Raw genomic sequence first — 25,863 nt, forward strand, 5'->3', positions numbered from 1 at the left:
ATTTTCATCCCTACCTGGCCAAAATTGAAGAAATCTCACAGTGCCGGCACTGTTCAAAATCACTCAAAATCACCAAAAATCGACCCATCTCCGATTTTTCCAAAAAGTGACGAAAATCAATCTACCACACCTGTCATTCATAAAAAATGTGGAAACGCGCCCGGGTCACTTCATCAAGGCCCCCAATTCTAGCTTTAAAGATGATCCAAAAATAAGCTCTGAGAACAGAATCTGAGAGGGGTGGGGGAGACAGAGTTTTTGCTCTATTTCTTCCTTAATGTTGACACCACCACTCTTCCAGCACTTTATTCTTACTACAAATGACCGAACACACCTACCTGACACTATAATGAAGAAAAAAAATTTTCATCCCTACCTGGCCAAAATTGAAGAAATCTCACAGTGCCGGCACTGTTCAAAATCACTCAAAATCACCAAAAATCGACCCATCTCCGATTTTTCCAAAAAGTGACGAAAATCAATCTACCACACCTGTCATTCATAAAAAATGTGGAAACGCGCCCGGGTCACTTCATCAAGGCCCCCAATTCTAGCTTTAAAGATGATCCAAAAATAAGCTCTGAGAACAGAATCTGAGAGGGGGGGGGGGGGAGACAGAGTTTTTGCTCTATTTCTTCCTTAATGTTGACACCACCACTCTTCCAGCACTTTATTCTTACTACAAATGACCGAACACACCTACCTGACACTATAATGAAGAAAAAAAATTTTCATCCCTACCTGGCCAAAATTGAAGAAATCTCACAGTGCCGGCACTGTTCAAAATCACTCAAAATCAACAAAAATCGACCCGTCTCCGATTTTTCCAAAAAGTGACGAAAATCAATCTACCACACCTGTCATTCATAAAAAATGTGGAAACGCGCCCGGGTCACTTCATCAAGGCCCCCAATTCTAGCTTTAAAGATGATCCAAAAATAAGCTCTGAGAACAGAATCTGAGAGGGGGGGGGGGGGGGAGACAGAGTTTTTGCTCTATTTCTTCCTTAATGTTGACACCACCACTCTTCCAGCACTTTATTCTTACTACAAATGACCGAACACACCTACCTGACACTATAATGAAGAAAAAAAATTTTCATCCCTACCTGGCCAAAATTGAAGAAATCTCACAGTGCCGGCACTGTTCAAAATCACTCAAAATCACCAAAAATCGACCCGTCTCCGATTTTTCCAAAAAGTGACGAAAATCAATCTACCACACCTGTCATTCATAAAAAATGTGGAAACGCGCCCGGGTCACTTCATCAAGGCCCCCAATTCTAGCTTTAAAGATGATCCAAAAATAAGCTCTGAGAACAGAATCTGAGAGGGGGGGGGGGGAGACAGAGTTTTTGCTCTATTTCTTCCTTAATGTTGACACCACCACTCTTCCAGCACTTTATTCTTACTACAAATGACCGAACACACCTACCTGACACTATAATGAAGAAAAAAAATTTTCATCCCTACCTGGCCAAAATTGAAGAAATCTCACAGTGCCGGCACTGTTCAAAATCACTCAAAATCACCAAAAATCGACCCGTCTCCGATTTTTCCAAAAAGTGACGAAAATCAATCTACCACACCTGTCATTCATAAAAAATGTGGAAACGCGCCCGGGTCACTTCATCAAGGCCCCCAATTCTAGCTTTAAAGATGATCCAAAAATAAGCTCTGAGAACAGAATCTGAGAGGGGGGGGGGGAGACAGAGTTTTTGCTCTATTTCTTCCTTAATGTTGACACCACCACTCTTCCAGCACTTTATTCTTACTACAAATGACCGAACACACCTACCTGACACTATAATGAAGAAAAAAAATTTTCATCCCTACCTGGCCAAAATTGAAGAAATCTCACAGTGCCGGCACTGTTCAAAATCACTCAAAATCACCAAAAATCGACCCGTCTCCGATTTTTCCAAAAAGTGACGAAAATCAATCTACCACACCTGTCATTCATAAAAAATGTGGAAACGCGCCCGGGTCACTTCATCAAGGCCCCCAATTCTAGCTTTAAAGATGATCCAAAAATAAGCTCTGAGAACAGAATCTGAGAGGGGGGGGGGGAGACAGAGTTTTTGCTCTATTTCTTCCTTAATGTTGACACCACCACTCTTCCAGCACTTTATTCTTACTACAAATGACCGAACACACCTACCTGACACTATAATGAAGAAAAAAAATTTTCATCCCTACCTGGCCAAAATTGAAGAAATCTCACAGTGCCGGCACTGTTCAAAATCACTCAAAATCACCAAAAATCGACCCGTCTCCGATTTTTCCAAAAAGTGACGAAAATCAATCTACCACACCTGTCATTCATAAAAAATGTGGAAACGCGCCCGGGTCACTTCATCAAGGCCCCCAATTCTAGCTTTAAAGATGATCCAAAAATAAGCTCTGAGAACAGAATCTGAGAGGGGGGGGGGGAGACAGAGTTTTTGCTCTATTTCTTCCTTAATGTTGACACCACCACTCTTCCAGCACTTTATTCTTACTACAAATGACCGAACACACCTACCTGACACTATAATGAAGAAAAAAAATTTTCATCCCTACCTGGCCAAAATTGAAGAAATCTCACAGTGCCGGCACTGTTCAAAATCACTCAAAATCACCAAAAATCGACCCGTCTCCGATTTTTCCAAAAAGTGACGAAAATCAATCTACCACACCTGTCATTCATAAAAAATGTGGAAACGCGCCCGGGTCACTTCATCAAGGCCCCCAATTCTAGCTTTAAAGATGATCCAAAAATAAGCTCTGAGAACAGAATCTGAGAGGGGGGGGGGGAGACAGAGTTTTTGCTCTATTTCTTCCTTAATGTTGACACCACCACTCTTCCAGCACTTTATTCTTACTACAAATGACCGAACACACCTACCTGACACTATAATGAAGAAAAAAAATTTTCATCCCTACCTGGCCAAAATTGAAGAAATCTCACAGTGCCGGCACTGTTCAAAATCACTCAAAATCACCAAAAATCGACCCGTCTCCGATTTTTCCAAAAAGTGACGAAAATCAATCTACCACACCTGTCATTCATAAAAAATGTGGAAACGCGCCCGGGTCACTTCATCAAGGCCCCCAATTCTAGCTTTAAAGATGATCCAAAAATAAGCTCTGAGAACAGAATCTGAGAGGGGGGGGGGGAGACAGGTTTTTGCTCTATTTCTTCCTTAATGTTGACACCACCACTCTTCCAGCACTTTATTCTTACTACAAATGACCGAACACACCTACCTGACACTATAATGAAGAAAAAAAATTTTCATCCCTACCTGGCCAAAATTGAAGAAATCTCACAGTGCCGGCACTGTTCAAAATCACTCAAAATCACCAAAAATCGACCCGTCTCCGATTTTTCCAAAAAGTGACGAAAATCAATCTACCACACCTGTCATTCATAAAAAATGTGGAAACGCGCCCGGGTCACTTCATCAAGGCCCCCAATTCTAGCTTTAAAGATGATCCAAAAATAAGCTCTGAGAACAGAATCTGAGAGGGGGGGGGGGGAGACAGAGTTTTTGCTCTATTTCTTCCTTAATGTTGACACCACCACTCTTCCAGCACTTTATTCTTACTACAAATGACCGAACACACCTACCTGACACTATAATGAAGAAAAAAAATTTTCATCCCTACCTGGCCAAAATTGAAGAAATCTCACAGTGCCGGCACTGTTCAAAATCACTCAAAATCACCAAAAATCGACCCGTCTCCGATTTTTCCAAAAAGTGACGAAAATCAATCTACCACACCTGTCATTCATAAAAAATGTGGAAACGCGCCCGGGTCACTTCATCAAGGCCCCCAATTCTAGCTTTAAAGATGATCCAAAAATAAGCTCTGAGAACAGAATCTGAGAGGGGGGGGGGGAGACAGAGTTTTTGCTCTATTTCTTCCTTAATGTTGACACCACCACTCTTCCAGCACTTTATTCTTACTACAAATGACCGAACACACCTACCTGACACTATAATGAAGAAAAAAAATTTTCATCCCTACCTGGCCAAAATTGAAGAAATCTCACAGTGCCGGCACTGTTCAAAATCACTCAAAATCACCAAAAATCGACCCGTCTCCGATTTTTCCAAAAAGTGACGAAAATCAATCTACCACACCTGTCATTCATAAAAAATGTGGAAACGCGCCCGGGTCACTTCATCAAGGCCCCCAATTCTAGCTTTAAAGATGATCCAAAAATAAGCTCTGAGAACAGAATCTGAGAGGGGGGGGGGGAGACAGAGTTTTTGCTCTATTTCTTCCTTAATGTTGACACCACCACTCTTCCAGCACTTTATTCTTACTACAAATGACCGAACACACCTACCTGACACTATAATGAAGAAAAAAAATTTTCATCCCTACCTGGCCAAAATTGAAGAAATCTCACAGTGCCGGCACTGTTCAAAATCACTCAAAATCACCAAAAATCGACCCGTCTCCGATTTTTCCAAAAAGTGACGAAAATCAATCTACCACACCTGTCATTCATAAAAAATGTGGAAACGCGCCCGGGTCACTTCATCAAGGCCCCCAATTCTAGCTTTAAAGATGATCCAAAAATAAGCTCTGAGAACAGAATCTGAGAGGGGGGGGGGGAGACAGAGTTTTTGCTCTATTTCTTCCTTAATGTTGACACCACCACTCTTCCAGCACTTTATTCTTACTACAAATGACCGAACACACCTACCTGACACTATAATGAAGAAAAAAAATTTTCATCCCTACCTGGCCAAAATTGAAGAAATCTCACAGTGCCGGCACTGTTCAAAATCACTCAAAATCACCAAAAATCGACCCGTCTCCGATTTTTCCAAAAAGTGACGAAAATCAATCTACCACACCTGTCATTCATAAAAAATGTGGAAACGCGCCCGGGTCACTTCATCAAGGCCCCCAATTCTAGCTTTAAAGATGATCCAAAAATAAGCTCTGAGAACAGAATCTGAGAGGGGGGGGGGGGAGACAGAGTTTTTGCTCTATTTCTTCCTTAATGTTGACACCACCACTCTTCCAGCACTTTATTCTTACTACAAATGACCGAACACACCTACCTGACACTATAATGAAGAAAAAAAATTTTCATCCCTACCTGGCCAAAATTGAAGAAATCTCACAGTGCCGGCACTGTTCAAAATCACTCAAAATCACCAAAAATCGACCCGTCTCCGATTTTTCCAAAAAGTGACGAAAATCAATCTACCACACCTGTCATTCATAAAAAATGTGGAAACGCGCCCGGGTCACTTCATCAAGGCCCCCAATTCTAGCTTTAAAGATGATCCAAAAATAAGCTCTGAGAACAGAATCTGAGAGGGGGGGGGGGGAGACAGAGTTTTTGCTCTATTTCTTCCTTAATGTTGACACCACCACTCTTCCAGCACTTTATTCTTACTACAAATGACCGAACACACCTACCTGACACTATAATGAAGAAAAAAAATTTTCATCCCTACCTGGCCAAAATTGAAGAAATCTCACAGTGCCGGCACTGTTCAAAATCACTCAAAATCACCAAAAATCGACCCGTCTCCGATTTTTCCAAAAAGTGACGAAAATCAATCTACCACACCTGTCATTCATAAAAAATGTGGAAACGCGCCCGGGTCACTTCATCAAGGCCCCCAATTCTAGCTTTAAAGATGATCCAAAAATAAGCTCTGAGAACAGAATCTGAGAGGGGGGGGGGGGGAGACAGAGTTTTTGCTCTATTTCTTCCTTAATGTTGACACCACCACTCTTCCAGCACTTTATTCTTACTACAAATGACCGAACACACCTACCTGACACTATAATGAAGAAAAAAAATTTTCATCCCTACCTGGCCAAAATTGAAGAAATCTCACAGTGCCGGCACTGTTCAAAATCACTCAAAATCACCAAAAATCGACCCGTCTCCGATTTTTCCAAAAAGTGACGAAAATCAATCTACCACACCTGTCATTCATAAAAAATGTGGAAACGCGCCCGGGTCACTTCATCAAGGCCCCCAATTCTAGCTTTAAAGATGATCCAAAAATAAGCTCTGAGAACAGAATCTGAGAGGGGGGGGGGGGAGACAGAGTTTTTGCTCTATTTCTTCCTTAATGTTGACACCACCACTCTTCCAGCACTTTATTCTTACTACAAATGACCGAACACACCTACCTGACACTATAATGAAGAAAAAAAATTTTCATCCCTACCTGGCCAAAATTGAAGAAATCTCACAGTGCCGGCACTGTTCAAAATCACTCAAAATCACCAAAAATCGACCCGTCTCCGATTTTTCCAAAAAGTGACGAAAATCAATCTACCACACCTGTCATTCATAAAAAATGTGGAAACGCGCCCGGGTCACTTCATCAAGGCCCCCAATTCTAGCTTTAAAGATGATCCAAAAATAAGCTCTGAGAACAGAATCTGAGAGGGGGGGGGGGAGACAGAGTTTTTGCTCTATTTCTTCCTTAATGTTGACACCACCACTCTTCCAGCACTTTATTCTTACTACAAATGACCGAACACACCTACCTGACACTATAATGAAGAAAAAAAATTTTCATCCCTACCTGGCCAAAATTGAAGAAATCTCACAGTGCCGGCACTGTTCAAAATCACTCAAAATCACCAAAAATCGACCCGTCTCCGATTTTTCCAAAAAGTGACGAAAATCAATCTACCACACCTGTCATTCATAAAAAATGTGGAAACGCGCCCGGGTCACTTCATCAAGGCCCCCAATTCTAGCTTTAAAGATGATCCAAAAATAAGCTCTGAGAACAGAATCTGAGAGGGGGGGGGGGAGACAGAGTTTTTGCTCTATTTCTTCCTTAATGTTGACACCACCACTCTTCCAGCACTTTATTCTTACTACAAATGACCGAACACACCTACCTGACACTATAATGAAGAAAAAAAATTTTCATCCCTACCTGGCCAAAATTGAAGAAATCTCACAGTGCCGGCACTGTTCAAAATCACTCAAAATCACCAAAAATCGACCCGTCTCCGATTTTTCCAAAAAGTGACGAAAATCAATCTACCACACCTGTCATTCATAAAAAATGTGGAAACGCGCCCGGGTCACTTCATCAAGGCCCCCAATTCTAGCTTTAAAGATGATCCAAAAATAAGCTCTGAGAACAGAATCTGAGAGGGGGGGGGGGGGAGACAGAGTTTTTGCTCTATTTCTTCCTTAATGTTGACACCACCACTCTTCCAGCACTTTATTCTTACTACAAATGACCGAACACACCTACCTGACACTATAATGAAGAAAAAAAATTTTCATCCCTACCTGGCCAAAATTGAAGAAATCTCACAGTGCCGGCACTGTTCAAAATCACTCAAAATCACCAAAAATCGACCCGTCTCCGATTTTTCCAAAAAGTGACGAAAATCAATCTACCACACCTGTCATTCATAAAAAATGTGGAAACGCGCCCGGGTCACTTCATCAAGGCCCCCAATTCTAGCTTTAAAGATGATCCAAAAATAAGCTCTGAGAACAGAATCTGAGAGGGGGGGGGGGGAGACAGAGTTTTTGCTCTATTTCTTCCTTAATGTTGACACCACCACTCTTCCAGCACTTTATTCTTACTACAAATGACCGAACACACCTACCTGACACTATAATGAAGAAAAAAAATTTTCATCCCTACCTGGCCAAAATTGAAGAAATCTCACAGTGCCGGCACTGTTCAAAATCACTCAAAATCACCAAAAATCGACCCGTCTCCGATTTTTCCAAAAAGTGACGAAAATCAATCTACCACACCTGTCATTCATAAAAAATGTGGAAACGCGCCCGGGTCACTTCATCAAGGCCCCCAATTCTAGCTTTAAAGATGATCCAAAAATAAGCTCTGAGAACAGAATCTGAGAGGGGGGGGGGGAGACAGAGTTTTTGCTCTATTTCTTCCTTAATGTTGACACCACCACTCTTCCAGCACTTTATTCTTACTACAAATGACCGAACACACCTACCTGACACTATAATGAAGAAAAAAAATTTTCATCCCTACCTGGCCAAAATTGAAGAAATCTCACAGTGCCGGCACTGTTCAAAATCACTCAAAATCACCAAAAATCGACCCGTCTCCGATTTTTCCAAAAAGTGACGAAAATCAATCTACCACACCTGTCATTCATAAAAAATGTGGAAACGCGCCCGGGTCACTTCATCAAGGCCCCCAATTCTAGCTTTAAAGATGATCCAAAAATAAGCTCTGAGAACAGAATCTGAGAGGGGGGGGGGGGAGACAGAGTTTTTGCTCTATTTCTTCCTTAATGTTGACACCACCACTCTTCCAGCACTTTATTCTTACTACAAATGACCGAACACACCTACCTGACACTATAATGAAGAAAAAAAATTTTCATCCCTACCTGGCCAAAATTGAAGAAATCTCACAGTGCCGGCACTGTTCAAAATCACTCAAAATCACCAAAAATCGACCCGTCTCCGATTTTTCCAAAAAGTGACGAAAATCAATCTACCACACCTGTCATTCATAAAAAATGTGGAAACGCGCCCGGGTCACTTCATCAAGGCCCCCAATTCTAGCTTTAAAGATGATCCAAAAATAAGCTCTGAGAACAGAATCTGAGAGGGGGGGGGGGGAGACAGAGTTTTTGCTCTATTTCTTCCTTAATGTTGACACCACCACTCTTCCAGCACTTTATTCTTACTACAAATGACCGAACACACCTACCTGACACTATAATGAAGAAAAAAAATTTTCATCCCTACCTGGCCAAAATTGAAGAAATCTCACAGTGCCGGCACTGTTCAAAATCACTCAAAATCACCAAAAATCGACCCGTCTCCGATTTTTCCAAAAAGTGACGAAAATCAATCTACCACACCTGTCATTCATAAAAAATGTGGAAACGCGCCCGGGTCACTTCATCAAGGCCCCCAATTCTAGCTTTAAAGATGATCCAAAAATAAGCTCTGAGAACAGAATCTGAGAGGGGGGGGGGGGAGACAGAGTTTTTGCTCTATTTCTTCCTTAATGTTGACACCACCACTCTTCCAGCACTTTATTCTTACTACAAATGACCGAACACACCTACCTGACACTATAATGAAGAAAAAAAATTTTCATCCCTACCTGGCCAAAATTGAAGAAATCTCACAGTGCCGGCACTGTTCAAAATCACTCAAAATCACCAAAAATCGACCCGTCTCCGATTTTTCCAAAAAGTGACGAAAATCAATCTACCACACCTGTCATTCATAAAAAATGTGGAAACGCGCCCGGGTCACTTCATCAAGGCCCCCAATTCTAGCTTTAAAGATGATCCAAAAATAAGCTCTGAGAACAGAATCTGAGAGGGGGGGGGGGAGACAGAGTTTTTGCTCTATTTCTTCCTTAATGTTGACACCACCACTCTTCCAGCACTTTATTCTTACTACAAATGACCGAACACACCTACCTGACACTATAATGAAGAAAAAAAATTTTCATCCCTACCTGGCCAAAATTGAAGAAATCTCACAGTGCCGGCACTGTTCAAAATCACTCAAAATCACCAAAAATCGACCCGTCTCCGATTTTTCCAAAAAGTGACGAAAATCAATCTACCACACCTGTCATTCATAAAAAATGTGGAAACGCGCCCGGGTCACTTCATCAAGGCCCCCAATTCTAGCTTTAAAGATGATCCAAAAATAAGCTCTGAGAACAGAATCTGAGAGGGGGGGGGGGAGACAGAGTTTTTGCTCTATTTCTTCCTTAATGTTGACACCACCACTCTTCCAGCACTTTATTCTTACTACAAATGACCGAACACACCTACCTGACACTATAATGAAGAAAAAAAATTTTCATCCCTACCTGGCCAAAATTGAAGAAATCTCACAGTGCCGGCACTGTTCAAAATCACTCAAAATCACCAAAAATCGACCCGTCTCCGATTTTTCCAAAAAGTGACGAAAATCAATCTACCACACCTGTCATTCATAAAAAATGTGGAAACGCGCCCGGGTCACTTCATCAAGGCCCCCAATTCTAGCTTTAAAGATGATCCAAAAATAAGCTCTGAGAACAGAATCTGAGAGGGGGGGGGGGAGACAGAGTTTTTGCTCTATTTCTTCCTTAATGTTGACACCACCACTCTTCCAGCACTTTATTCTTACTACAAATGACCGAACACACCTACCTGACACTATAATGAAGAAAAAAAATTTTCATCCCTACCTGGCCAAAATTGAAGAAATCTCACAGTGCCGGCACTGTTCAAAATCACTCAAAATCACCAAAAATCGACCCGTCTCCGATTTTTCCAAAAAGTGACGAAAATCAATCTACCACACCTGTCATTCATAAAAAATGTGGAAACGCGCCCGGGTCACTTCATCAAGGCCCCCAATTCTAGCTTTAAAGATGATCCAAAAATAAGCTCTGAGAACAGAATCTGAGAGGGGGGGGGGGAGACAGAGTTTTTGCTCTATTTCTTCCTTAATGTTGACACCACCACTCTTCCAGCACTTTATTCTTACTACAAATGACCGAACACACCTACCTGACACTATAATGAAGAAAAAAAATTTTCATCCCTACCTGGCCAAAATTGAAGAAATCTCACAGTGCCGGCACTGTTCAAAATCACTCAAAATCACCAAAAATCGACCCGTCTCCGATTTTTCCAAAAAGTGACGAAAATCAATCTACCACACCTGTCATTCATAAAAAATGTGGAAACGCGCCCGGGTCACTTCATCAAGGCCCCCAATTCTAGCTTTAAAGATGATCCAAAAATAAGCTCTGAGAACAGAATCTGAGAGGGGGGGGGGGGAGACAGAGTTTTTGCTCTATTTCTTCCTTAATGTTGACACCACCACTCTTCCAGCACTTTATTCTTACTACAAATGACCGAACACACCTACCTGACACTATAATGAAGAAAAAAAATTTTCATCCCTACCTGGCCAAAATTGAAGAAATCTCACAGTGCCGGCACTGTTCAAAATCACTCAAAATCACCAAAAATCGACCCGTCTCCGATTTTTCCAAAAAGTGACGAAAATCAATCTACCACACCTGTCATTCATAAAAAATGTGGAAACGCGCCCGGGTCACTTCATCAAGGCCCCCAATTCTAGCTTTAAAGATGATCCAAAAATAAGCTCTGAGAACAGAATCTGAGAGGGGGGGGGGGGAGACAGAGTTTTTGCTCTATTTCTTCCTTAATGTTGACACCACCACTCTTCCAGCACTTTATTCTTACTACAAATGACCGAACACACCTACCTGACACTATAATGAAGAAAAAAAATTTTCATCCCTACCTGGCCAAAATTGAAGAAATCTCACAGTGCCGGCACTGTTCAAAATCACTCAAAATCACCAAAAATCGACCCGTCTCCGATTTTTCCAAAAAGTGACGAAAATCAATCTACCACACCTGTCATTCATAAAAAATGTGGAAACGCGCCCGGGTCACTTCATCAAGGCCCCCAATTCTAGCTTTAAAGATGATCCAAAAATAAGCTCTGAGAACAGAATCTGAGAGGGGGGGGGGGGAGACAGAGTTTTTGCTCTATTTCTTCCTTAATGTTGACACCACCACTCTTCCAGCACTTTATTCTTACTACAAATGACCGAACACACCTACCTGACACTATAATGAAGAAAAAAAATTTTCATCCCTACCTGGCCAAAATTGAAGAAATCTCACAGTGCCGGCACTGTTCAAAATCACTCAAAATCACCAAAAATCGACCCGTCTCCGATTTTTCCAAAAAGTGACGAAAATCAATCTACCACACCTGTCATTCATAAAAAATGTGGAAACGCGCCCGGGTCACTTCATCAAGGCCCCCAATTCTAGCTTTAAAGATGATCCAAAAATAAGCTCTGAGAACAGAATCTGAGAGGGGGGGGGGGGAGACAGAGTTTTTGCTCTATTTCTTCCTTAATGTTGACACCACCACTCTTCCAGCACTTTATTCTTACTACAAATGACCGAACACACCTACCTGACACTATAATGAAGAAAAAAAATTTTCATCCCTACCTGGCCAAAATTGAAGAAATCTCACAGTGCCGGCACTGTTCAAAATCACTCAAAATCACCAAAAATCGACCCGTCTCCGATTTTTCCAAAAAGTGACGAAAATCAATCTACCACACCTGTCATTCATAAAAAATGTGGAAACGCGCCCGGGTCACTTCATCAAGGCCCCCAATTCTAGCTTTAAAGATGATCCAAAAATAAGCTCTGAGAACAGAATCTGAGAGGGGGGGGGGGGAGACAGAGTTTTTGCTCTATTTCTTCCTTAATGTTGACACCACCACTCTTCCAGCACTTTATTCTTACTACAAATGACCGAACACACACTACCTGACACTATAATGAAGAAAAAAAATTTTCATCCCTACCTGGCCAAAATTGAAGAAATCTCACAGTGCCGGCACTGTTCAAAATCACTCAAAATCACCAAAAATCGACCCGTCTCCGATTTTTCCAAAAAGTGACGAAAATCAATCTACCACACCTGTCATTCATAAAAAATGTGGAAACGCGCCCGGGTCACTTCATCAAGGCCCCCAATTCTAGCTTTAAAGATGATCCAAAAATAAGCTCTGAGAACAGAATCTGAGAGGGGGGGGGGGAGACAGAGTTTTTGCTCTATTTCTTCCTTAATGTTGACACCACCACTCTTCCAGCACTTTATTCTTACTACAAATGACCGAACACACCTACCTGACACTATAATGAAGAAAAAAAATTTTCATCCCTACCTGGCCAAAATTGAAGAAATCTCACAGTGCCGGCACTGTTCAAAATCACTCAAAATCACCAAAAATCGACCCGTCTCCGATTTTTCCAAAAAGTGACGAAAATCAATCTACCACACCTGTCATTCATAAAAAATGTGGAAACGCGCCCGGGTCACTTCATCAAGGCCCCCAATTCTAGCTTTAAAGATGATCCAAAAATAAGCTCTGAGAACAGAATCTGAGAGGGGGGGGGGGAGACAGAGTTTTTGCTCTATTTCTTCCTTAATGTTGACACCACCACTCTTCCAGCACTTTATTCTTACTACAAATGACCGAACACACCTACCTGACACTATAATGAAGAAAAAAAATTTTCATCCCTACCTGGCCAAAATTGAAGAAATCTCACAGTGCCGGCACTGTTCAAAATCACTCAAAATCACCAAAAATCGACCCGTCTCCGATTTTTCCAAAAAGTGACGAAAATCAATCTACCACACCTGTCATTCATAAAAAATGTGGAAACGCGCCCGGGTCACTTCATCAAGGCCCCCAATTCTAGCTTTAAAGATGATCCAAAAATAAGCTCTGAGAACAGAATCTGAGAGGGGGGGGGGGGAGACAGAGTTTTTGCTCTATTTCTTCCTTAATGTTGACACCACCACTCTTCCAGCACTTTATTCTTACTACAAATGACCGAACACACCTACCTGACACTATAATGAAGAAAAAAAATTTTCATCCCTACCTGGCCAAAATTGAAGAAATCTCACAGTGCTGCCGGCACTGTTCAAAATCACTCAAAATCACCAAAAATCGACCCGTCTCCGATTTTTCCAAAAAGTGACGAAAATCAATCTACCACACCTGTCATTCATAAAAAATGTGGAAACGCGCCCGGGTCACTTCATCAAGGCCCCCAATTCTAGCTTTAAAGATGATCCAAAAATAAGCTCTGAGAACAGAATCTGAGAGGGGGGGGGGGGGGAGACAGAGTTTTTGCTCTATTTCTTCCTTAATGTTGACACCACCACTCTTCCAGCACTTTATTCTTACTACAAATGACCGAACACACCTACCTGACACTATAATGAAGAAAAAAAATTTTCATCCCTACCTGGCCAAAATTGAAGAAATCTCACAGTGCCGGCACTGTTCAAAATCACTCAAAATCACCAAAAATCGACCCGTCTCCGATTTTTCCAAAAAGTGACGAAAATCAATCTACCACACCTGTCATTCATAAAAAATGTGGAAACGCGCCCGGGTCACTTCATCAAGGCCCCCAATTCTAGCTTTAAAGATGATCCAAAAATAAGCTCTGAGAACAGAATCTGAGAGGGGGGGGGGGGGAGACAGAGTTTTTGCTCTATTTCTTCCTTAATGTTGACACCACCACTCTTCCAGCACTTTATTCTTACTACAAATGACCGAACACACCTACCTGACACTATAATGAAGAAAAAAAATTTTCATCCCTACCTGGCCAAAATTGAAGAAATCTCACAGTGCCGGCACTGTTCAAAATCACTCAAAATCACCAAAAATCGACCCGTCTCCGATTTTTCCAAAAAGTGACGAAAATCAATCTACCACACCTGTCATTCATAAAAAATGTGGAAACGCGCCCGGGTCACTTCATCAAGGCCCCCAATTCTAGCTTTAAAGATGATCCAAAAATAAGCTCTGAGAACAGAATCTGAGAGGGGGGGGGGGGAGACAGAGTTTTTGCTCTATTTCTTCCTTAATGTTGACACCACCACTCTTCCAGCACTTTATTCTTACTACAAATGACCGAACACACCTACCTGACACTATAATGAAGAAAAAAAATTTTCATCCCTACCTGGCCAAAATTGAAGAAATCTCACAGTGCCGGCACTGTTCAAAATCACTCAAAATCACCAAAAATCGACCCGTCTCCGATTTTTCCAAAAAGTGACGAAAATCAATCTACCACACCTGTCATTCATAAAAAATGTGGAAACGCGCCCGGGTCACTTCATCAAGGCCCCCAATTCTAGCTTCAAAGATGATCCAAAAATAAGCTCTGAGAACAGAATCTGAGAAGGGGGGGGGGGGGGAGACAGAGTTTTTGCTCTATTTCTTCCTTAATGTTGACACCACCACTCTTCCAGCACTTTATTCTTACTACAAATGACCGAACACACCTACCTGACACTATAATGAAGAAAAAAAATTTTCATCCCTACCTGGCCAATCACGGACTGTTATACACGAATGAAGTTCTGCGTGAAAAATTAGTGATTGTTTTCAGTTTTTTTCCTGACAATTTTTTGTGTGTTGCTAGTGGTTAATTTGGTGTCAAGTACCAGGTTGGGGCCTAAATTGCTTCTTATTTTTGGGCGAGACCTGGCTCAGTACTGTACAGTTTCGGACATCTGGCGGAGGGAGCTTACGACTGTGAGCAGTGCAGTGGTTTGTTTACAAACAAGAGAATGCACATGTTCAATTACAGTACTGCCGGTATGAAAAGTAACTTTTTGACACTTAAGTTTTGTGGCATTGGGAGTTACGTCAGTGAGTCTGCTGTCTATGAGAATAGGAAATGTTTCACCAAAATATTCTGTTCATGCAGTTTTGCAGGAATTTTTTAGTGCGGCCGTCAATATCTCCGGAGCTACAAAGCTGAATGACTTCTCACTGAATGCAGCTCGATAGAATTAGTCCCAAAAACATCTTTCATAAAATTTATAATTCTGCAGAAATAGGGAGATTTTTTGCTCTGTTTAATAATTACATGAAAACTTATGTGGCGAAGGGAGTCACCGGGGTGTTTTGTCATGGGAATTAAAAAAATTATGCATTTATGCTCCTCTCTGTACAAACCTATGTACTTTTTGGAGTAGAATTGCAGTAGGCTATTCTGCAAATATGCTCCCGCCGCTTTGCTACTTCGATACTACTGCATTTTCGTGCGGGTAACTAAAAAGAAATATGTAATTATTAAAGGTGGGGGTGCAAATGTGTGTGCCTAGATACACAGCAGCTAAGAAATTCCTTAACCCGGGACATCTGTTATCACCTTGCCTTGGTCAACTACTAGAGGTAAAAATGTGCAGACACAAGACCCAAACTACCATCCTACTACCTACTACTAACTAACCAGACTAATTTCCTATAAACAAAACGTTGATGTATTACCAAAAAGTTAATACCACCACTAAAACAAACCATTTGCTACATAAATACAATTAATTATCTTAATTGAAGTTTGGTGGTTTCCGTTGTTATCATGATGTGTCAAACAATCAGTTTGAAAAAGAAACTGATTGTTGAAGAAATTTGCCCGTAGCTCCTTATTATTAGGCCTCACATTTTAGAATAAATTACATTTATGTACTAATATTAGGATTTAAAACAAACTCTAAGTGCAAGAATCACACTGCGACACACCAGTTTGAAACTCTTTCTTTACCAGAACAGTCTCCGAGTGGAATGAACGAAGTGACCAACAAGTTACTGCTGAAACTGTGGAAGGCTTTAGATCCGGCCTACACCGTCATTTCCCATGCGCTCCCTCTTCCCGTCTATCATATACCAGCAGTTTTTTTTTTAAGATACAGATAGGTACCATGTGGCGGATCCAGGGGCGGATCCAGGAATATTTTAAGGGGGCGGGCCGACCCCGCCCCCCCCCCTCCCTGTACAGACAGCTTGTTCAAAATATACTATAAGAGAATGTTTACAACTGCTGATTCCCTGTGTTTACAGATCACGAAATTAATATGCGCCAGCAGGGCCATATCACCGTCGTTATTCGGATATTGATTTGTTCTTGATTTGTTTGAGCTTCTTTGTTCAGGCGAGGGTGAGGACCACTGCTAAGTCCATTCCTGATCCCAAATTAAGCGATATTGAAAACTCTGTTTCTGAGTGAGTGTCTTTTAAATGTGCTTAAATATCTCCAATAGATCTTATCAAACATATTTATATACAGGTACATGTATATACAGCATTGGTCAAAAAGGTTGTCCCACCCCCATTTCCATGTACTTTTATTTACAAATGATACGCCTCACAGCTGTGAACTGTTTGAAATAGTTCTTTTTATCACGGATACCGTGTCTAACATGATTAATGGTTAAAAAAAATACAAAATAGTGGTGAAAATATACATATTTTATACCATTTAGTAAAATTTATAAGAGGTACCCCCTCAAATCGACTGTTTCACTGTTACTTCTACAGATGTAAAGAAATGTCTATAAAATTGAAAAGGTGCCATCAAATGTCACCAAATTCACACACAATTAGCATTAGGGTGTGCTCGTTAAAGATCACGTGCCTAACAGCGTGTGCGTCTACCGCGTACTGCAATTATCTCCTGTAGACGGCGCGACAAGCCTTCAACATGGGTAACAATTCTGTTATGTGGGATATTGTCCCATTCATCCTAAAGAGCGTGGCGGAATTGGTCAAGATTATTTAGGAATTGGTTCTCCTCTGCAATGCACATTCCAATTTATGCCACAGGTGCTCAGTAGGATTAATATCAGGACTCAAAGACGGTTGTCCCATCCTCAGAGCCCTGTGTTTCTGCAACAAATCGTTTGCCAGACGAGAGCTGTGAGCAAGTGCGTCGTCACAATGAAGCCAGTAGTATCCCTGAAGTCACCTCTTGCAAATGGAATGAGATTTCTGTTGAGAATGTTACATCAAAATGCCCCTGTTACGTTTTGTTCCAAAAGGAACAATGTACTAATACCATGGGCTTGGAATGTTCTCCAAATGCGGATTGATCTAACACCTCAGGCGATATTATCCTGCACGCACCCTTCCAAGAGGCATTTTTTAACATGTCTATGGACCCTCTTTGACCATCGATGGGATACAAGAAATAATTTGATTCTGCATCAAAATCAACTTCCTTCCAGTGATGGATGGCCAGGTTCAGGTGCCTGTGGGATCACTGAACGTAGCATTCTCAGCTGATATCTCATTCCATCTTCAAGAACTGACTTTGGGGTTAACTTCAGGCTTTATCATGACTGCACACTTGCTCACACCTCTTGCCTGGCAACTGTTTGTTGAAGAAACATAATGGTCTAAGGATGGAACCACCATCTTTGAGCCCTGATATCAAACTTACTAATCAACTGTGACATGTATTGGAGTGTGCAATGCAAAGGAGAACCAACCCCATAAAAACGTGGACCAACTCCCCCAACTTGTTTGAGAAGAAGAATACAATATCCCACAAAACAGAATTGTAACCCGAGTTGAAGGCTTGTCGCGCCGTCTACAGGAAATAATTGCAGTACGCGGTAGACGCACACGCTGTTAGGCACGTGATCTTTAATGAGCACACCCTAATGCTAGTTGTGTGTGAATTTGGTGACATTTGATGGCGTCTTTTTAATTTTATAGTCATTTCTTTACATCTTTAGAAGTCACAGTGAAACAGTCGATTTGAGGGGGTACCTCTTATAAATTTTACTAAATGGTATAAAATATGTATATTTTCACCACTATTTTGTATTTTTTAAACCATTAATCATGTTAGACACGGTATACGTAATAAAAAACACTATTTCTAACAATTAACAGCTGTTAGGTGATCATTTGTAAATAAAAGTACATGGAAATGGGGGTGGGACAACCTTTTTGACCAATGCTGTATAAGGGTTGCTTTGCATTCTTTGCATTTGAAAAAGGGCACATACTTTAATAACATTATTACAATAATCTATTTTAATTTTGATAAAAAACTTAATCAAAAACTTTATTGCAAATGTGTTATTTAAACTTTATGGATTAAATGGATTAATCTAAAATTTTAACTAAATGCGTGTTTTGTTTCTATATCAAGTGTACCCATGTCCACAAGTAGAAGCGGTGGATGGAAGCAGTGGTTCTGATGTTCTGGTTGTGACCAGTAGGCCTAAACCACAGCAGGGACTTAATTGCTATAAAGCAGACCGACATACATCTCTAAACAGATGGAACTTATATTGTCTTTCATTAAATAACATAGAGCTTTACATTTAAAGGCAAGACACACTTTGAGAAGGAGTAAGATGAAAATAACATGGGTTGGCATCCTAAAATATAATTTGAGTATGACTTATTGCCCTCTATTCCTTTGGAAATTGTATATATATATATATATATATATATATATATATATATATATATATATATATATATATATATATATATATCAACAAAAGGAACATGAACAATTTTATTTCTTAGAGGGGGGGGGGGGGGTACCTATTCAGCTGATAGCAGTGAAAATCCATGCCAAGTCTGGTCGATCAATGTAGACCTGTGGTGTCTATAGGAATGTGTCCTAAATCCCACCAAGTGTTGTTTTAGGAATTGTCGCACCACATACTTATGATGTCCGTGTTTCGATATATCCCATTTATTCATAGTTGATGGCAGAATGGACAGCCCAGGACATAGTGCACAATATTGCGCGAGCAGGGGATGTGTTGGAAGCAGAAGTTGTAAGGAAGAAAGAAACCAAGCTGAGTAGCTCTGTAATGGAGAAGGAAGGGTTGTCAGGGCTATGGATTTCCTGAAAAAAAAAAAAGGAATCAGTGCAACAGAAGTGGTCAAAGATGCCCTTGTTGCACACTTAAGTACAAAGTGCTGTTTAGGTCTTACTTTAATAATTAGAAAGCAAATTTAGTATGTGAAATGTATCTACATGTATGTGATTATTTACTTGCAATTCTTGCTATTTTTTTGTTATATCTCTCTATATATTTAGCTAAATTTTTCTTATTTCAGAAAAAAAAATGAATCGGGATAAAACATTCGTGGGACATTTGGCATGGGGCAAAAATCTTGGAAAGAAGATAATCACTGTGAGTAGATATGCATGAGAACAACACAAACTATTGCACCATTTTCCATATCTTCAGGTAGAAAAAATAAATGAGTTTTTTCCATCATGGACATTTTCCTTTTTAATAGAGTTATGCATTAAGAATTAAATAGCTGTCTTGCAATTTTATATTTTAGGCTGAACAGACAAGGAGGACAAGAGATCTGGTTGCATGGACCAAAGGCATATTACACTATCACTTTTGGGAATGTGAGCAAGACCACAGATAATATTTGTTGAGATAATTCTGCAGTTTAGTGTTGTGTTTATTTATTTATTCACCATTTAGATATTGCTCCGGCATCTCAAACTTTTTTAAATCAACGGAAAGAATTCTTTTTTTTTTTTTTTTTTTGGTACTTTCGTTTGGCCTTTCTTCAGCACCGTTTATTTTTAGTAAAATACTTAGACGTTTAGTTGGGTATTGGAGAAAAATGGAATCCCCATTGTTGTTTATTTAGATGACGGTATTGTGTCTGAAAATTCTCTAGAAAAATATATTACATTTAAAACTACATTCTAAAAAAATTAAAATGGATCTGTTTAAAGCAGATTTTGTTTTAAACATTGAAAAAAGTAAATTAGAACCAGTCAACAAATTGGAATGGTTGGGGATTATTTGGGACATGGAAGTAAGGGGATTGTTTATTCCCGAAAGAAGGCTTTCTACATGTACTAGTAATACTCTGTGTCTTTTAGACGAATTGGTTTCAGATTTACCGTATATAACAGCTATAAAATTGGCGAGGGTTACAGGTAAAATTATTTCTGTTTTATTATTATGTCTCCATTGATTGGAAATGTATCTAGATAAATAACTAGAGGAAGTATTGGGATTTTAATATTAATATTAAAGACGAATGTCTTGCATTAAAGAATTAATTTTTGGAAAGACAATTTAGTTTTCTTTTTTTTTTTTTTTAAATGAGAAAAGTCTACGTGTACAAAGCTTGCCTAGTAAGTTAAAAACGGTCTATTCAGATGCCAGAAAACCCGGTTTGGGACCATTTGTTTTAAATACGAATAAGTTTTTCATATTTAAAGGGATTTAAAGTAGATGAATAATTGGTCATCTGTTTATAGAATTTAAAACTCACTTTCTTCGAAGGAGAGATAAACAGACGATCACTGGATCATTGATATAATGGAGATGGCTTTGTTTATGTATTTCTTAGACCGATTTTGATGAATTTTTCAGGAACTGTACGAAGTGGGCCAAGGAAGAGATGATTATTTTTTGGTGGTGATCCGGATCAATAATCAATCAAAAATCAATAATAATAAAAAATCGCTGCCTTGGCGGAGGTCTACGCTCTAGTTATCAATGGGTTATCGATACAACATGCTGTAATGGAGTTCTGCAACATTGAAGGAAGGAATGGAAGAAATGGCCATTAGGATCACAATCATTGATCAATGACAGTTAACATGGACATGATTATTGTCCAGGATGAACAGAGATTATGGGAACGATTGCTAGAGTTTTGTTTTCAAAAATTTTCTTTTTTTCCTTTTTCATGTTTTCTTGATAATGCTATCCTCCAAGACGTGGAGGTTACAAGCAATAAAAGTTTGAAGGCTTTAGCAGATTCATTACCAGATGTCATTTTGAAGTCAAGAGCAGACAACACAGTGAGATAATATTCTTTCGGCTTCCAAAAATGGCTTGAACGGTGTAATACGATCGGTGTGACCTCTTTCTTTACAGCGAAAGACTCGATTGTTGCTTTTTATCTTCAAAATTTGTCACAAACTTGTAATTATTCTGCTGCGGTTTAGACATCTTTTTACACTTTAAAATGGTTTCATGGTACAGCCAACTGTAAGAAAAATCCGAAATTGCGAGTCAAAATTCGTTATTGCAGTGAAGGAAGCATCTCAGAGACGGAAAGATCATAGAGTAACAAAAAAGGAACCTGTAACTGCTAAGCACATTTCTCAATTGGTTACTAATTTTATGAGTTCTGAAGTCACTTTGAAGGATCTCCGAGTACTTTCCGTTTGTTTGATTTCATATGCTGGATTCTAATGCAGGGACTAAAGACAGACTGTTTAAGAAACACGGTAGATGGCGATCTGAAAACACAAAATACGGTTATGTTAAGGATACTGTCGAAGAAAGATTATTAGTTTCTAAAAATTTGGGAATTTAATTTTTTTTACTTGTCTTCCTCTTTTTTTTGCTATTTCAAATGTTTTACTTCAGTTTGGCTTCTGTGGCAAGTACTACAAGTTTTAATTGTTGCTTTTTATTTATTTGAATCAAGAGTGAAGAGATTACAAATTATTTATGAAATTGAATAGATAAATAAGAACATAATATTAATTTGTTTCACATTGCGCTCCTTCACACACACCCCCTCCCTTCTCTTGGGTACTTTTCCTTCTCTCTGTAATGTTTACGATCTTTTGTGAATACGACCAGTGTTAAAAAAGGTAAATTTATTAGTATCTCTAAAATCTTAAATTGATAACTTCAATAACTTCCCTTAATCATGGTTATTTTTATTTAACTTTGACCACGGACCCGCAGAATCTTCGAGCGGGCCAGTTTATGTCTATTACTTACAATCGACAGCCAGGGGGGCGTACAATACAATATATTTCATCCTACGCAAAGCTACTCCCCGAATGTATGAGCATCATCATTTACTTGTTATACCTATCTTCATTGCTATTTTTAGTTTTTGATTTAATATAAACTAGTTGTCCTAGAAAAATATTATGTATGGTGACAAATAGGTCTACGCGGGTAATAGCCTTGTCACAATAGTAAAATAATATTCCATAATTTCGCCGTTCTTTGAGACCAATTTCCACAGCAACTCCTCAAATGTGCCATGCACTGTACCAGTTGTAATTTGCATAAGAAAAAGTCGCGCATCGCAGTGCAAGCTATGCTCCTGGTTGGTCACTGGATAGCTAGACCCTGTAAGAAGACGACCTGCATTCATTGGTGGTTGGAAGGGTATCACGTGATACGTCAAAAGATGCGCACGCACGTCAGTCATTTGACGTTTTGCCGTCGAAGAGTGAACATCGAAAGTGAGCTCCCGGCGACGTCTTCCTGAGTCTTCGTCCAGTAAAGCATTGGCGCAACTGTGTGCGATGCATTGTTTATTGGGGCATTTGCGTAACGTTACGCCGACTTTGTTTCATTATGTATAAATGTATATAAATATAAATATGGATGCTACAAACTAATAATGAAACCCTTGAAAAAATGTGCAATTTAAGATCAACAAACCGACGAGTAGAGTTGTAAAATGTCACCGTGGCATATGTATCACATCTCTGTCAGTGTGTAGGCCTACTATCCTATATACCTGTAGTGACTGTAGCTTGGGCAGAGTAAAATTTGCTGGCAATGTTGATTTGTTATTGACTTTAATTTTTCTGTGTATAATTGATAATTTCTTGTTTGAATAAGAATAATAATTAACTCTAGAAATTAAAATAGTAAATTATGACAAGTTGATAATTCAGATAACTATAAGAAAGGGCATGTGACAAAGTTTTTTTTTTTTTTTTTTTTTTTTTTTTTTTTTTTTTTTTTTTTTTGTGGAAAGTAAGCTTGACCAAAGTTTAAGGCAAAGAAAATGTAAAATGACAAAATTATCATAAACAAATGGAAGAACTTTGATATGATTATAAACTTTTTATTTCACATATTTCATAAAAACATAATTAACAGTATATTTTATTTCTTACATTTTTCTTATAAATTTTATAACTCATTTAACTATTCACAAAATATTGAAATAATATAATAATACTTTTTAAATGATTTAAAAGGGTGACAACCTACAAATACATACATAGCACAGGCAAGACTGAAATCCTGATAGAATTCAGATTACTTTAAATTCGTCTTAGTCAGATTTTAATATCACTTTTTTTAAAACTATAAAATATGCCTTGAATTTCAAGTTAGTTTGCTAGATGCGTACATTACTCAGAGTGAGAAATCATGGTAAATGCATATAATAAGAGACAGAAAATGTAATGTATTATCAACATTTACAAATCCTCATATCTGACAGAAATCACAATAAACGAAGTTTTTCCAAGATCTGCAGTATTTAATTTTCTCCAAGTTCATGAGACTTACTACTCACTTTACTTAATTAATCAAAACTTAACTTACAAAAGATGAGGGGAATTCTCTATGCAGATAATACAATATTTGATATTGTGACAAACTACTAATTTAACATTTGATGACTGAGTAATTAAAAAGCAATCATGTTTATTACAATGTCACACTCCATGAAGGCACAGATTTTGGAAATAACAAACATCATTCCTGTTATCTCAAGTCTCTAATTTCAGCTACAATCCATAGGCGGTATCCCATTATGAGGTTATAAGCTGTTTCCATTCCCTGAAATTAAAAAGCAGTAAATGTTTTATATTTGATATTATTATTATTTAACTGGATAAGGCTTCAACTTTTTAGGTAACCTGTTACCATTATACTTAAATATGATTTCAATTTTTATGATATTAAGATTAAAATGAAAGTTTAGGCAAAACAAACACAGAACATGTTTTTGTCAATGTTAACGAAATAGATGAGCAATGGAAACATAAGTCACAAGTTTACAACTATGGTATTCCGATGAATTACTTCTCACCTTTATAGTGCACAGCATTTCAAAAATAAAAATTGTAGTCCATGCTGAAAAAGATATGAGACTTATCATCAGTATTTTAAAAAAAATGTTTATTTGATATGTACTTGAGCCAATTACTGTATGTGGCATAAAAGAGTGCTATTATATGGAGCTACAGTTGAGATATAATAGGCTCTTGTACATCATACACAGTGAATGACAAGTAGTTGTAACTGACTAATACCATGACTAGCCCTTCAACAGTTGTAGGAATGTGCTTGTATAGTGATCAATTTGCACATTATGCTTTAAAATACAGACAAGCATGTAAGTGATATACAAGTGCAATTATGCTGTTGTTATACATGTAAATGCTGGCTGTGGGATAACCAAAACAGTACTTTGGCATGCACTATATACAGCCTATAATTCTCAAGATCCTGGGGTGCCATTGGGTGCCATAGGCTCTTTTTGCTAACCAATATCTAAGCAACATTTCTGACAATTTTGAAAATAATTGTCCGATTGCTTTTTCAGATATTTGATTTGAAAGACGGGGTCTGCGTGATCCAAATTTCACTCAAACAAAAATGGCCGTAATTTGCCATGGCACTGCATTGTCTATATATCCCAAGACCCAGGGGTGCTGTCAGTTGCAGGCTACATATTATGTAAAAAGGTACACGAAAAACGTCAGATTAAGATTTGGAAAAAATCTACCGTTTACTTTTTCAGATATATGCTTTTTAATGAGGGAGTTTAACATTATAAAGACGCATTCCTACAAAAATGGTCGTAATTGGGTATGAAGGATTATACCGTCTATATCTCTAAAGATCCAGGGGTCCCATCGGGTGCCATCTGCACTTTTTGTCAACAAATAAATGAGCAACATTACTGAAAAGTTGGAAAAAAATCGTCCGAGTGCTTTTCGAGATATTTCACTTGAAAGAAGGCTTGTGGTGTGAAAACTTCAGTTTACAATTGTCAAACTACATATGAAGCTATGCCTAGTTTAAATTGTCATAAAAACATATACAGACCAAACACTTGAAAATCACTTCACATGAGTTAAGTTGAGATGGTACTGATCGTTGTAAATAGTAAAATGCTTTTAAAATACCCACCAAATTTATGTGCATGCCTCCTAAATAAACGATCCTCCCCGGTGCGTCGAACGTGCCATTTTGTTTACCTATAACGGAGTGTAAAATTCCTGCTTTTTTCATTGGCTCCCGAAAATCACATGATACCCTTCCACCCACCACTGACCTGCATTGAAAGTTTTCAAGTGGGTCGAGTCCATTCGATTTGAGGGGTGACAGGTGGGACGAGTCCATTCCATTTGAGGGGTGACAGGTGGGGCGAGTCCATTTCATCTTAGGGGTGACAGGTGGGGCGAGTCCATTTCATCCGAGGGGTGACAGGTGGGGCGAGTCCATTTCATCTTAGGGGTGACAGGTGGGGCGAGTCCATTCCATTTGAGGGGTGACAGGTGGGGCGAGTCCATTCGATTTGAGGGGTGACAGGTGGGGCGAGTCCATTCCATTTGAGGGGTGACAGGTGGGACGAGTCCATTCGATTTAAGGGGTGACAGGTGGGACGAGTCCATTCGATTTAAGGGGTGACAGGTGGTACGAGTCCATTGGATTTGAGGGGTGACAGGT

General features: G+C 39.3%; 1 long non-coding RNA gene across 1 annotated transcript; it reads right to left on the bottom strand.

Annotated features, from left to right (window-relative positions):
• Window positions 1-23,218: 23,218 nt before the first annotated feature.
• LOC147761687 (uncharacterized) lies at window positions 23,219-25,651 on the bottom strand. The gene is made up of 3 exons (XR_015334741.1): window positions 25,324-25,651; window positions 24,218-24,261; window positions 23,219-23,964 (listed from the first exon to the last, which is right to left on the bottom strand). It is a non-coding gene; the product is annotated as an uncharacterized LOC147761687 (long non-coding RNA).
• Between the last annotated feature and the right edge of the window lie 212 nt (window positions 25,652-25,863).

This window comes from Lingula anatina, chromosome 5, assembly GCF_051362555.1.
Source record: "Lingula anatina isolate TDL-2025a chromosome 5, LinAna3.0, whole genome shotgun sequence".
Classification (NCBI taxonomy): Eukaryota; Metazoa; Brachiopoda; class Lingulata; order Lingulida; family Lingulidae; genus Lingula; species Lingula anatina.